Consider the following 14,931-nt stretch of genomic DNA (forward strand, 5'->3'; position numbering starts at 1 on the left):
GCTAAAAGCAAATAGCAAATGATAGCTGGCCAGATGTTAACATAAGAAGAACTCTACTGGGTAGAACCCAAGTTCCATCTGATCTAGCATTATTTTTTTTAACAATGGATGGCCAGATGTTTGTACAATCCCTTGTCCAACCTTCTTTAAAGCCATCTAAATGAGTGCCCATCACCATGCCCTCTAATAAGAGTATTTACACACAGTGGGCTGCCATGCTGTTTTCAATTTGCCACACATTTCTCACAGCACCAGTGGAAATTTGAGACAGTGCAATGGTGGCATGATATAGAAAGTGAGAAAGAAATCATCCACATTTCCAGCCTATAGGGACATCCATTCTTGTAATGGAATCCCTTGAGAAAACTCTTGGTTTTAAGTGATAGTGGTATAATTGGGCTATTTTAAAGATTATCTGGAGTTCTTTGGACATGCTGACAATACACAAACATAGTCAGTGCTGAAAGGATGTATTGTAATCCACCTGCTTTTTGGCAGTAGATGAAATATACATTATTATTCAAAGTCATATCTGTAGTATATGTAGTAATCCATGATAATTACCTTTGGTTATTACAAATGTCCAGATTTTGTATCGCACTGTTTTCATTATGTAAATCTGATTTAATCAAATTGTTGCAGATTTAGAAATGCAACCTTGTTTAATGGTCATGGGGGTGTAAGAATATTGGTATAAATACCAGCATCTCACAGGAGGAGAGCATCACACTCACCTGGCAGTCTCTGATCATCACTACTGAAGTCAAGGTAAGGAGCTCTCCTTTCAACCATTCATGTATCCTTGTGTTTGAGGATGTGCATCTTTACAATAATTCTTTTATCATGGTTTTTCTTTAAAACTGTGATTTTGGTGAGTGAATTCATCATAGAGTAAAAGTATGGCATCCTAAAATAATGCACCGTTCTTGTCTTCCCTTACAGCTTTGAAACTTCATCATGACCTCCCTGCCTCATGCCAATGCTAAAACTACTGTTGATATTTTCAAACTGTTAAACCAAGAGCACCCACGTGACAACCTCTTGTTCTCCCCTGTGAACCTCACCTCAGCATTGGGCCTGACTGCTTATGCATCTGGAGGTGAACAGGCAGCTGAGGTTGAGAAGGTGAGTGTTATCAAGCAGATGCAGCCTTCAAACTGGATTCATTGGCAAATAGCTTCCATCACTGGTCCTAACTGATTATTACCGTATAACTAGTTATTACTATCACTAATTTAAATTTGACTAAATCAAACCATTCCCCTCTGAAACAGAACTGAGTACAATATTTGGCAATTTAAAGGCCTTAAACCCTAATCTCAGTTCTTTGCTCCAAGGTAAAGAAAACTACTGCTATCTATAGTATAAAAGTAAATCAGTTATATTGGAGCTCTCATTTGTATTGAGAGATCTTTATTTGTATTGTTCTTATATGAACATTTGTAGAGTTAGGGCATTGCACATATGGCCTTATTCTACATGTTTCTGTAGTGCCCTGTTATGTTGCAGCTGTCACTGTTCTTATCGGCGATCTCCTTGCATTTTTGTTCCAAAATATCTGGGTTTCTCCATCTCTGCTGAGGCTCTTTATTTTTAATTTGAACATCTACTTCTTACTGTAATCCTAAAAACAGCATCTTAAAACAAGGATGTCTTAGAATGTGCATTCCTGGGACAAAGTCTGTGTACACGATCCAATGAATGTGTAGAGATTTATTAATACTGAATTGCCTCATAGCCAATAAAAACACATATAGAAAATGCCACTTCTCTCAATTTCTCCAGCTTAATGCAATTTGTTGGTATTAACTGAAGGTGGATATCTAGATTGTCTGGATTCAAAATATACTTGGTCCACATCACTGGATTATTAACTTTATATGATTCAGACACCATCTGCTAAAACATGTTGAATCATTCACAAGATTGATGTGCATGAGGATGTCTACTTTCTGCTTGATTGCCGATGTCACTTTGTGATGTCAGAGTCATATGAATCCACCCAAACAAATTTATAAATGCTTATAATTTACCTTAATAATTGTTATATTAAGCAATGTTACAATTTCATGCAAGGTTCTGCACTGGAATGAAGTGAAAGAGTCTGACAGACCCAGGAACAGAAGTTATTTGGAAGCAGCCAAAAGCCTTGGACATTCAGCAACCAGACTAAGAACTTCAAAGGTACATATGAGAAGTCTGAATAAAGGTTTGGACACCCCCGCCCATCCAACTTGCATATTAGTGTTATCTCCTGTTACCACAACATTAAACTCTGTGCCAGCTGGGGGAAAACATATTTGAAGGAAGAACAGGGGCCTGAACATTCAATTCAATGTCATTTTCACAAATACATTCCCAACAAATTGTTGATGTGAAATTGACTTCCCCTCCTTCAATTACATAGGCATTAGAGCATACAAATATTTGCATCTCCTATGTGCCATCAGTACAAAACTGGAATAAGGTTTATCTTATATATTTAAGGGTTAATATGGTTTCATACAGGAGAGATTTCTTATTCCTTTCCTTGAAATGGGCAATGGATGAGACATTTTATCATGTCATTGCAGGAACAAGAAAAAGTCGATGCCAGCTCCAAATCAAGACCCCATCCTGAGCCAGCTGAACCTGAGCCAACATCTTCCAAAACAAGACCTCGTCCTGAGCCAGCCAAACCTGAGCCAACATCCCCCAAGCCAAGACCCCATCCTGAACCAGCACATCCTAAACCTTGTGACATCAGACAAAATATTCACCATCCAAGTCCTCATCCTGAGTCAAGTCCTTGTCCAAAAAGAGTAAGTTGTAAAATATTTGGTGATTTAGATCTAGATAAATTTTTGGACGTTTTGAGGTTGTCCCTGGTGTTGTCTTTTGTAAGAAGTTCAGAAGAACAGATATTTTATTAATGAACAAGCACACAAATATTTACAATGAACATCAACTGCCCTTAACCTTTTTAGTGTCCAAGCTAGCTAAATAACCTGCTCTTAAGATTCTCTTCATCTTAAAGATACAGTATATAGTATCACCTCTGTAAATACACTAAAGGGTGTATCAGAAGCAGAGCTTGGAAAAGTTACTTTTTTGAACTACAGCTCCCATCAGCCCAATCCAGTGGCTATGCTAAGCATTTAGATGTCACTCTTCTGACGAAAAGCACCATTCAGAGTATAATTAAGTATTTCACCTACTTAAGCTACTGCATTTATCTTCCATTAGCAGTGAGCTACAATTTGCATGCTCACTCTTTATTTGTAGTGATACAGTGGAATACAATGGTTAAAATTTGAATAAATAATAATAATAAAACTACTGTATCCGTTTCTTTGCTAGGCAAAATCAAGGACCTGTTCCCCAAGGACAGCTTTGATTGTCTTGCTCAGCTGCTGTTCGTGAACCCTCTCTACTTCAAAGGACAATGGGAAGTGAAATTTGACAAAGAACTCACAGAAGAAGCCCCATTTTATCCACACTATCAAAATGAGGTGTGTGTGTGTGTGTGTGTGTGTGTACACAACACACACAGCTTCCTTGTCTCTGCTACCTTGCAACTTCCAAAAAGCAAGGTTTGTTGTGGGAGTTGTGGGAGCTTTATTGCCCTAATGGAGTCTTGATGCAAGTAAGTTCAGAAAGTGTGCTGCAGATAAGGTTCTGCTGATCCCTTTTCGTTCTAAAAAAGTAACTTTGCCAAGCTCTGATCAGATTTTATGATGAGTGAAAACTAGGAGGGACATAGTTAAACCCAGATTTCAAATTCCTGCTTAGCTATGAAGTTCACTAGGTGACTTTGGGGGACTTTACTCAGTCTAACCTACACCACAGGGTTGTTCTGAACATAGGTATGGAAAGATCTGTCACTTTCAGTTCAGCTTCAGTCTGTTTCTTATTTTTCTAATCTTAAATTAAGCTCTCCACAATTCTGCAGCAATTTGTGATTGTTTTAGTGCAAATTTCTCCTAATAAAACATAGGCATTTTGTAAACACTGGGTGGCAAACTGCATTGCAAAATTCAAATACATGTGAATTTCAATTGATGGTTGTGTTTCAGTTCTTATATTGTTTAGGAAATCTTGAATTTGATGGATTCTGCTTGAAATGTGAACTGAATCAAATTTCTCATCCATCCCTATATGAACATAACATTGGATAGACCTCATGAATGCTGTCCTGAGCTCCATGGAGTGACTCAAATGTAATAAATGTTTATTTCAAGTAAGGATCCTTAAATTCAAAAAGAATTCCAAGCATGCATTGCTGTTTAAGATTAGGCTGTAGGGCTTTTGTCTTGCAAGAGAAGTTATTAAAAAGATTATCAGCCAACTGTCACTAAAATCAACCTTCTTTTTCCCATTAGGATGTTCCTGGTTATGAGTGTGAGAAGCCTGAAGCAGTCCATACAGCATTCAGCAAAATAGTTGCAGCTCTGAATGTGTCCAACACCAACTATGTACTGAGGTTTGCCAACAAGCTCTATGGACACAAGGACATTAACTTCATCCTGGTAACTCTAATTCTGGCCCCTGTGGGTGGTCCACTGCATTGTGGGAACCAAAAACATATTGAATATCTGGAATATTGATTGAATAGTATCAGAAATGGGTAAATCATCTATTGGCATCAGTCAAAGCTGTGCCTCATTCCCAGGCCACCAGAGAGAACTAATCCTGTAATGATTGCATGTTCCACAAAGTGCTTCACCAGTAAAACCTAATGTTCTGAAACTACAGAGAAGCATTGAATCCAAACTAGGAACCAAGAAGGAAGGCCTTTTAAGTGCTTGCCCCTACTTTATGGAACTTTCCACCTAACAAAGCCCATCATGCTACATCTCTCTTGGCTTTCAGAAGGCTCTCAAAAACATTTCTGTAATGCAAGAACTTTGAGGTCATTAGGTTTTACTTCTAATAACTGCATATTAGAAATGATTCTGAATATTTTCTTATTGTTATATATTTACTGATACATGGATCCAATTTTCCTATTGCGCATATCCAGAAATTCATTTTCTGTGCTCTGAAACTGTACTTGACTGAAGTGGAGGGAGCTAATTTGCATAATGCCCCAGAGGAAGTGCGGAGACTGATCAACTTGTAGGTTGAAATCCAGACACACGGTAAGTATATGCCATGCACTAATTACTTCTTCCTGATACAGCTTTCATGACAGGGAGGTCTCCAACCATCACTTATTGGATGATTGTTCTAAAAACCAGTAACTTGCTGGATCATCCTGTGAGACAGGCAGAAGGCTTTTTAAGACCAATAAATGCATTGCTTCTATAAAGATATACTTCTTCTGAAAAATAATCTAAGAACCCACTGTGGGATGACATCTGCTCCCCTCAAGACCTGGAAAAATGTCCAGTTGATTTATTTATATTACCTGGTGTCCAGGGTATTTCATTTGCTTATTAAAGCATTTAGATGTCACTCTTCTGACGAAAAGCACCATTCAGAGTATAATTAAGTATTTCACCTACTTAAGCTACTGCATTTATCTTCCATTAGCAGTGAGCTACAATTTGCATGCTCACTCTTTATTTGTAGTGATACTGTGAAATACAATGGTTAAAATTTGAATAAATAATAATAATAAAACTACTGTATCCGTTTCTTTGCTAGGCAAAATCAAGGACCTGTTCCCCAAGGACAGCTTTGATTGTCTTGCTCAGCTGGTGTTCGTGAACTCTCTCTACTTCAAAGGACAATGGGAAGTGAAATTTGACAAAGAACTCACAGAAGAAGCCCCATTTTATCCACACTATCAAAATGAGGTGTGTGTGTGTGTGTGTGTGTGTACACAACACACACAGCTTCCTTGTCTCTGCTACCTTGCAACTTCCAAAAAGCAAGGTTTGTTGTGGGAGCTTTATTGCCCTAATGGAGTCTTGATGCAAGTAAGTTCAGAAAGTGTGCTGCAGATAAGGTTTATTTATTAAATTTATATACCGCCCGACTAGCAATAGCTCTCTGGGCGGTGAACATAAAATATCATAAAAATACAATGAATAACAAAATAATACTAAAATACAATCATCAATCCAATACAATAAACATTTTAAAAAGTAAATCAGTGTAACTTAAAATGCTTCAGAGAATAGGAAGGTTTTGACCTGGCGCCGGAGGAGAGCAGAGTCGGCGCCAGGCGTACTTCCTCAGGGAAGGTTCTGCTGATCCCTTTTCGTTCTAAATGCCCCTGCCTCAACTAGAGTTAATTATGCTAAATTCCAATTCGTAACAATGGCCATTAAAAGCACATCCTATTTATTTCAATTAAGCTTAAGGGTGGCTAATTTTAGCAGAACTGATGCTGAAAAATTTGGAGGAGAAACGTCTGCTTTCTCCACTCACTCTTTTTCTCTGGGAGTTTCTTGCAATGCCGAATCATGTACCCTTGCAGAGACTTATAAGGACCACTTCTTCTTGCAGGGGAATTCTGGAGGGGAAATTGATACCATTATACTTTCCTCAGATTGACTTCTCCAGAATAAACAGCAGACTTCAGGCTTTTCCTCACAGTCTTGAAAATGCTACTTCTTCCAAAAGGGCTTCTAAGCATATGCTTTACAGATTGTGTCCATTGTCTCCAGCTCTTCCCTTTTCAACATAAAACATCAGTCACTTGGGTGGTAAATCTCATCAATATAATTTAGATATTCAAATTCAGGTCCAGAAAGAGGGGGAAAATGTTGCTTCCCCAGAGCAAAATGTTTATTTCGCCTTATTTTTAAATATCTTCTTTCTTTTCTTTACAGAGGAATACTGTGCAGTTGATGCACAGGAAGGGTGTGTACAACACAGGGATAATCGATATAGGCAATGTTCACGTCCAGGTTCTTGAGATCCCCTACAAAAACAATGAACTCAGCCTTTTTGTGTTGCTACCAATAGACTACAGTGCAGAAGCTCTTCAAGAGGTAAATTATACTCCTACTCCCATGATAATATCCATAGTGTTTGTCCCTGTAACAGTTATAGGAACCTAGCCCTCACATTATCCATCTCTGGTCCCTAAATGCAAAAATGTTGGCGTGAAAGTACATATCATTACCTACTTATCTCATGTAGTCACCCTTGTTTTGCATGAATGTCGGAGTCATGAGTCATCCTGGATTGAAATGATATCACTGCATTTTGTTTCTGTAGCTGGAAGATGGACTTAGGTATGAGCATCTGCTTGATTTGTCCTATCATCTGAAGCCTGCAGTGGTGGGTGTGGCCATTCCCAAATTCAGCTCAGAGAAGAGCATTGAAGTCAATCAATACTTGAATCTGCCAGGTCTGACTGATCCTGAAAAAGCTGATTTCTCTGCAGCAACAACAACACAAGGTGTGGCTCTGACTCAGCTTGTCCACGATACCTTTCTCGAGATTGATGAGGGGGGTGGTGAAGAAGCAGAGGCACCTCCTCGCTCCAAGGATAGGCGCCCACATCGGGAAGCTGTGGCGGTTCAGGCTGACCATCCTTTCCTCTACTTTGTCAAGCACAACTCGACCCAAAGCATCATTGCTCTTGGTAGATTCTGTAAACCAGAATAAAGGAAAAGTTCAGATTCATATAATGAAATAATGGAAAATGAATATGGAAAATGTTTTTTAGAAAAATTCCTTCTTTCTCCCCTCTTTGCCTCATATGCTGCAATTCCAATCATTGCATAGATTTCGCCAAAGAGAAATTTTATTTGGTGGTGGGCCTAATTTTCATGGTATGACAACGATGTTTTAAAGGATTCTTGCTGCACCTGTCTGATGTTCCTTCTGCTACTATTTTACATCAGGACAACTTTTTTGAAGAATTCTTTTCCTACTGATCTCTGAGTATTGTCCTAGCTCTAGAACAGAAATCCAGTTCTCCAGAGCAAACAACTAAACCAAAATGATTGTATTCTGTAAGTAAGAGATCTTATGTCCCATTAAGATCTCTAATGCAGGGCAATATTCAGGAAGTGCAGTTTTCCCCATTACTACAGCACTCTGATGAAAGATGCTGCCCCTCTCTGGACCAGAGCTCATTATAAAAATGACATACAGAGATGGAGCCCGGAGGCAGGAAAATGTCACTACTCTGGTTCTGCTTCCTGATGCAAGTCTTCAAGTTGCTTCATGATGCAGTCCTGCTTGAACAATCAAAACACATTTGTATGCCTTCTACTGAATTACATTGCCTAAAGTCAGCATGAGACTCTATTGAACTCTATGGGACTTACTTCTGAGTAGATATGTATAGGATTGCGCTATTAAATAGTAGACCATAGGCTGGTTTTTTAAAACTAAAATATTTTGGTGTAGCTTGTGAGACTACATATTTCTCTGAAACTTACAATATCTTACTGCATCTTTTTTTCTGAAGCTACTGAATATCTGAATAAAAATGCATTTAATAAAATTGTAGTTTTATAGTTTTCACTTACATGGGGTACACATCTTCCCAAGGCACTCAAACAATGCTGTTTTAAGCCTCACCTAGGCCAAACCATAAGATGGGGTTCCCCCCACCTTCAGGGCACATTTCAAAAACTGAGGAATTGTGGGTTTAGCAAATGCCAGACAACACATATCACAAGAAAATGTTGATTTCCTAGAAGGAAAACTTCCCACAGACACAGCCTGATGGCCTTCCTCAAATTCACACAAACATAGCTAAGTAACCCCCCAATTCCCCCCTAAAAACACACAACTATACAAACCCCAAAGCCCCAAGGTCTCCAACACAGCCAGTCAACTCCCGCCCCCCAAAATTCTACCCAAACACAGCCAGGCAGCACTCCCTCAAATCTACACAAAACCCACATACATACCCAAACATAGCCAGGCAATGCTACCCCAAAAGAGCCAGGAAACCTTCCTAGAAAAAGCCCACTCAAACTGCCAAGCAATTCCCCCTCTGCAAAATATACACAAACATAGCCAGGCGGCCCCCCTTGAAACAAACGACATGGAAACATTGTCAAACCCAACCCTTTACACAAACACAGCCAGGTAACATCCCCTCCTCCCCCAAAAGTCCCATAAACACAACCAAGGAACACCACTCCTTCTTCCAAAGCCTCTCCTCTAACACATCTAGGCAACACCTCCCCCAATCCCATACAAACAAAAGCAACCCTGAAAAAACCCACACTAGAAAACACCTGAGGGAGAAGACTATCAGGACCCTTCCTGTCAGGAGCCCACCTCAGACGCCACCTGCTAGGATCCCGCCTGTGGTCACCGCCTTGTCACAGTCCCACCTCAGGGTCCTGGTCTTTAAGCAGTTCTCTCACCGGCTCTAGCAAAGATCTCTCAAGATCCCACTGCTAGGCAGCACCACCAGACACTCCCTGTAAAACAATATTGCCTTGAGACTGTGCCTTAGTCTCCTCCTGGCTTATTGCTACTTTGTGTCTGGGTGCACTTGCAGGCCACAACCCCCCTGTATCTTTGTGCCTATAAAGAATACAGCCCTGGGTTGCTCTGGATACCTGATGATGTTGCACTATCTCTTCACCGTTGCCACTGTTGATACTGTTTCCCAACCTTGGTATATGCCCTGCCCACCCTTCTGGTCTGTGTAAACCCAGCCAAGGATCAGGCATTAGGTAAACCAAGAAATGTTTATTTATATACACAGGGAATAACAAGATTACTTAAAGGTATTGTCAACAAGCATGTGGTTTCATAAGATGCATTACTCTTTATGTTTCCAGCCGTCAATAACCTGCCTCACTACCCACCTAATTCAATCCACCCTTCAAAACCCAGAACCAACCAATGAACTCCTAAACCCACCAACTAAACCCAACCAACCAACCAACTCACTCTCAGCTGTCATCCTCTCATTTATACCTTCAGATCCTCAAGCGCTCAGCCAATCATAATACAACACACATCAACATTCCAACCCATGTACTTCCCCCTCTCACTCAGTCCACTTACCTCATTTACTCTAATAAACCCACACTTACCATATTTACAGTATTATAAATACAGAGGCATCACAAAGACCCACCCAGGCCCTTTAGTTCAGCAAAATGTGTATGTGGCAGAAAGTCAGGTGGGAGGAGGACTGAGCAAAGAAGCTTAGTCAAAGAAGTTCTGAAACATTGTAACTGTTAAAACTGCTGTTCCTGCAAAAAATCCTGTTCAAACTTGAAAGCATGTCTCTGTGCTCATGCTGAGAAATTCCAAGAGTATATTATCTCAGTGACCTCGCAGTTTGGCAGAGTCACTTGGAACAGTGAGGCGGGCTGCCCCTCCATTAGTGTTCTCTCCCTGCACGCTTGTATTTCTTTTGTTACAGCAATGAAGGTGTCTCTGGCTAGCTTGTTCTAAAATCATTACGTGTGCCTCATTTCCATAACAATTTTGGTGTGAGAGGTGGGATGCAAACACCTGGTAACAGATCAGTGGCAACCGCAGATCACTTCCTCCCAAACCCTGGTGCCACATTTAAGATAAGAGACCTTTTAAATCTCTATTTGGGGTTTTGGTAGAAGGTTGTCAGTAGGCTCCCAGTCTATCCATAGGCTTACTGCATCCCGAACCTTGAATCAACAAGCAATCCAGACTGATCTCCAGATATTTGTATTGTGTTCACTGTCCAGTCTAGGTTGGGCTGGACCTGAGTATGACTGATCCTTCTGTATGAGTGTGAAATAAAAATGGAAGAAAAATAATTGTGTCTCATCCCTTTTATAAGCCCATTCAGTCTGCTGTCGACCCACAGTGCTGATCATAGATTGAGCCTTGGGAAGACTTCAGTAACTGGTGGGACTTCCTTTTGTGCTTTCCTTTTCCTGCCCCCCCCGCGAGCCATTGTTGGGTCTGACTGTCTTGCCAGAAAGCAGTGCGGGCTGCTAAGGGGGGCACAGAGCAGCATGGACTTCCTAATCCTTAACCTTTCCTCGTCTCTAGTGTGACTGGAAAATGGGGAGTGGACAGTCGAATGTTGTTCCTCCTCCTCTGGAAAACACTCCAGCATTTTACATGTACACACCTTAGCAAATGAAATTGGTGTACCAGAGATGATCCAAGTAAACAGTTTCCCTTAGAAGGAACCTTTAATTTGGATAGATGCCTATTATAGTTGGTACGGGGAAAAAATGACAAAAAGACACCATGAATCTCAACTGAGGAGTCTAAAAGACTCCCAAGAGAAATTGAAGCAGCAACTAAGAGAAGCAAAAGAAAAATTGTGCACTCCTGAACCAATCCAGACTTCAGCGCTTTATCTGGTCCTGAAGGGCCCCAAGCCACAGAAACAGACCAAAGACATTATTGATTTTTCTCAAACCCGATACTCTAGGGTGTGGCCAGTGGAGCCTCAAATTGCCCCATCTGCTCCATGGCCTCCACCACTAACTAAAAGGGAAAAAAGAGGGGGAAATGTGCACCACCCCAGGCCTCCTAAGGTACCTCGAATCCCCAGTTGATGCCCAAGGCATCTAAAAAAGAAGAGACCCCAGAAGATATTATAAATGTTTTCACTAGTATTCCACATTTGGTACAAAGGGAAGACTGTTTTTGCATCCCCCTCACTTGAAATTGAAATAACATATTGCCTAATAATGCTACGAAAAAGTTTTTCCTGCTGTCTGACTGGTGAACAAAACTATTTTTCTGCTTATCTTACTTCGCAAGTAACAAAGGTATGGAAAGGTTAAGCAATGTGTTGTTGGCAAACAAATGAACTAAAGGGAAACATGACAACAGCTCAACCCCATCCTTTTCTCCCTTCTCTCTCAGGAGGAGGCTTGAGTTCAGGAAACAATTGCGAAGTCACATTTCAAGGCTGGGAGAAAGGGGAAGCATCATCCACTGGTTACAACTCCTTCTCAGCCCACTTTTAAAACAGCATGTTTGTATTTCTATTTTTAATTGGCTCTAAAAAACATTTGAGTATACAAATTGAACAAATTTAAAGTTTGCATTGGGCTAGGCTTTAACTGCAGGTGAGCCTGATGCCGGCATTGTGATATGGGAATACCAGAGCAACTTTTCATGTGCAGCACTCTGTGCATAGCCAGAGGCTATGGACTCCCAAAAGCCAAGAAACCTAGAATTTGTCAGTTTGGGGGATGAGTTCTGTATAAATTTGTATATTGGAAGTTTGTACCCATACTTTTACCCACACTTAGTATTTAACTACAGGAAGGAAAAGCAGAAGATAATAACTCCAGCTCTCTGATGTTAAAGAAACAAAGTTATTTAGCAACACAATGCCTTAACTGGTCTGTTTATGGAAAGCCAAATTTACCTTTTCAGAAAATAAACACAATCTTCATAAACTATGTCACCTGCTAACTCTTTTCAGCCAAGTCATGATGACCAACAAAGAAGATTTTTTTGGGGGGGGGTTGTTGTTGTTAATGTTTTATTAATGCTTATGTCTGTCTTGCTATGTAGCTATAAAATGTTTCACTTCATGTTTGTTTGTTTGTTTATCACTGGTGCCTAAGGGAGGCTACTGTTCCTCCCCCTTTTTCTTCTACAGATGGATTTTCTCTCTTAGCGTCCTGCAAAGAGAGGCTTCATTTTCCTCCAGAGCTCCTTTCTTCTTCTTTTGTACTTATGCCTTCTTAACTCTTGAATTCAGATTGCTGATTGATGTAAGTACAGGGTTGCAAAATTGTTTAAAGTTAAAAGGTATTGCTGACAAAATCCTAACACCAAAGCTTTGGTCTCTTATGTAAAGGAGATCACAATCATAATTACTGAAGATGACTCATGTCAAAGAAATGCAGAGGGTGACCTTGTTGCTGTTTATGCTGTTTGTTCTCAACATGAAATAACAGAAAACAATCAACTGCCTGCTGCATATTTTGCTCAAGCTGCTGAAATTTTTGCTTTCACTATAACCTGTACCCTAGCTTCTGACAAAATGGTAAACATTTACACTGACTCTTGCTATGCTTTTGTTGCAGTGCATGATTATGGACAACTCTGGAAACAATGTGGCTTCCTCACTTCACAAAGGTCCAATGCTCTTCTTGATGCTTTGCTATTGCCTTCTGAAATTGCTATTGTTAAATGTGTCGCTCACCAAATCCGTTTCTACATCTCATGCCACTTCTGTTTATTATTATTATTGTTATTGTTTAGATTTATATCCTGCCTTTTCTCCCAGAAAAACAGAACATTAAAACAGAACAACCATTAAAAACATATTAAAACAAAACATCTTTAAAAAACATTTTTAAAAAGCTTTAAAAACATTTTTTAAATGTTTATCTCTCCACCATGACCCAGTCTCCCATAGCAACCATGAAAGATCAGCCCCCAGATTCCGCAAAAGACAAATGGAGACTGGCAGGGTGCCTCTTGCATCTGGATCATTTGTAGCGCTCCCCAGATGGCTGCTTGGTGGTGCCCATGCTCCTTCTTCTCTATCTTGCTAGGGTGCACCATGTCGTGGCTCACTCTAGCAAAGGGGGGATGACATATGCAGTACAGCAAGATTTGCAGTATAGCAAGATTGGCATGCTCCAAATTTTCCAACTGTGGCCCAGCAATATTGCCACACCTGCCATTTGCTAAGCCCACAACATGGGCAAAGCTGTAAGGACAAAGAGGGCAGTCCATCCCCCACCACAGGGACCCTTTTAAATATTCAGATTAATTGGGGCATCAATCTTTACTTCTGAGTGGACTTCGGGTCAGACTGAAGATGGCGAGGGAGGCAGCTGCTTTGTTGTGAGCTCTGAGGCTTGCTCCTTGTTATTGTTTTATGGTTTTACAGTTTTAACATTTTAGCAAGGTCTAGGGCAGGACGCAGAACACAAGAGACAATAGTCATAGCATCTATGTTTCATTGCGAGGCTGCTAGAGGCTGAACCAGCACTCACCCGGTCTTCATGAGAGTTACTGCACAACCTGTCAAATTGAAATGAAACAAAAAGCAGCAAGAAAGGGAATGGAAGACTCGGCAGCTGTTTTGGGATTTTTCGAACAGCTGACGAGAGAGAGATAGAGAGCAAGTGTTGGTGAGAACTCTGCCTGTCCTGCTTCCCCACTTGTTGCTTGTACTGGGTAGAAAGGACTGTATTTAACAGACTGCTTGTAGCTGCAGTTTTAGCTCTGTCTGCAGAATAATTCTTGCAAATGTTTGGAACTGTACTAGTGGAAACCCTGTCTGCTTGCTCAGTATCAACTTTACCCCCCCCTCCCGGGACTGCAAGGAACTGAGACCAGCTGCTGGCTACAAACTTGCCAGAAGGCTAAGGCAGTTGTGACAAGGAGCTGCTCCTGGTGGAGAGTGCTGCCTGCTTGCTGAGTATCAACATCAACTTCATTCACCAGGAACTGCAAGGGGCAACTGTTGTTTGGTGCATTCCAGCTAGAACAGTATCAGCTTTTACTTTGGATTTCTTTTAACTTTTTTAGATTTCTACCCTTTACTTTTTACAGATTGGATTTGTTAACTTTGATTTTTCTTCCTCACCTCCCTTTCTCTCTCTCTCTTCTTTCTTCCCTTGGAATGGGAGGAATCTGTGGTGAGTATGAGAGGAAAGAAAAGATGCAGTTCCCTGAGTGATCTGGTGTCTGAACCACATTTCAAGCAGTGCAGAATCGATGAATTTCTATCTCCCAAAACAACCCAAGCAGACAATTTGCCCTTTACTATCCCAGTGATAAATAGGTTCTCAGCACTTGCTGAGGCCAATGACCCTTCCCCTGGAGCTACATGAAGCCAGTACCAATGCTTTGGATCAGGACACAGATATGGAGCTGGCATGCAATTTTCCTGTGTTGCTATAATCATGATGAAATGAAGAGGCCTGCTTCATTCTATCCCAACTTTAAAGGGTGACAAGTTGGCATCATCCTACAGTGGACACCAGTATTTCTTTTGGTAAGATGTCCCATATTGTGCAAGCCTGCAACCTTTTACCAAGTCACTCAGGGCTTGATTATTTTTTGCATTATTCAAGCTTTTTCTGGGTAGCA

General features: G+C 40.6%; 1 pseudogene; it reads left to right on the forward strand.

Moving 5' to 3' along the window:
* Positions 1-742: 742 nt before the first annotated feature.
* On the forward strand, positions 743-8,255 carry LOC133377216 (serpin B3-like; annotated as a pseudogene).
* Positions 8,256-14,931: the final 6,676 nt, after the last annotated feature.

Source organism: Rhineura floridana, chromosome 1 (assembly GCF_030035675.1).
Source record: "Rhineura floridana isolate rRhiFlo1 chromosome 1, rRhiFlo1.hap2, whole genome shotgun sequence".
Taxonomy (NCBI): domain Eukaryota; kingdom Metazoa; phylum Chordata; class Lepidosauria; order Squamata; family Rhineuridae; genus Rhineura; species Rhineura floridana.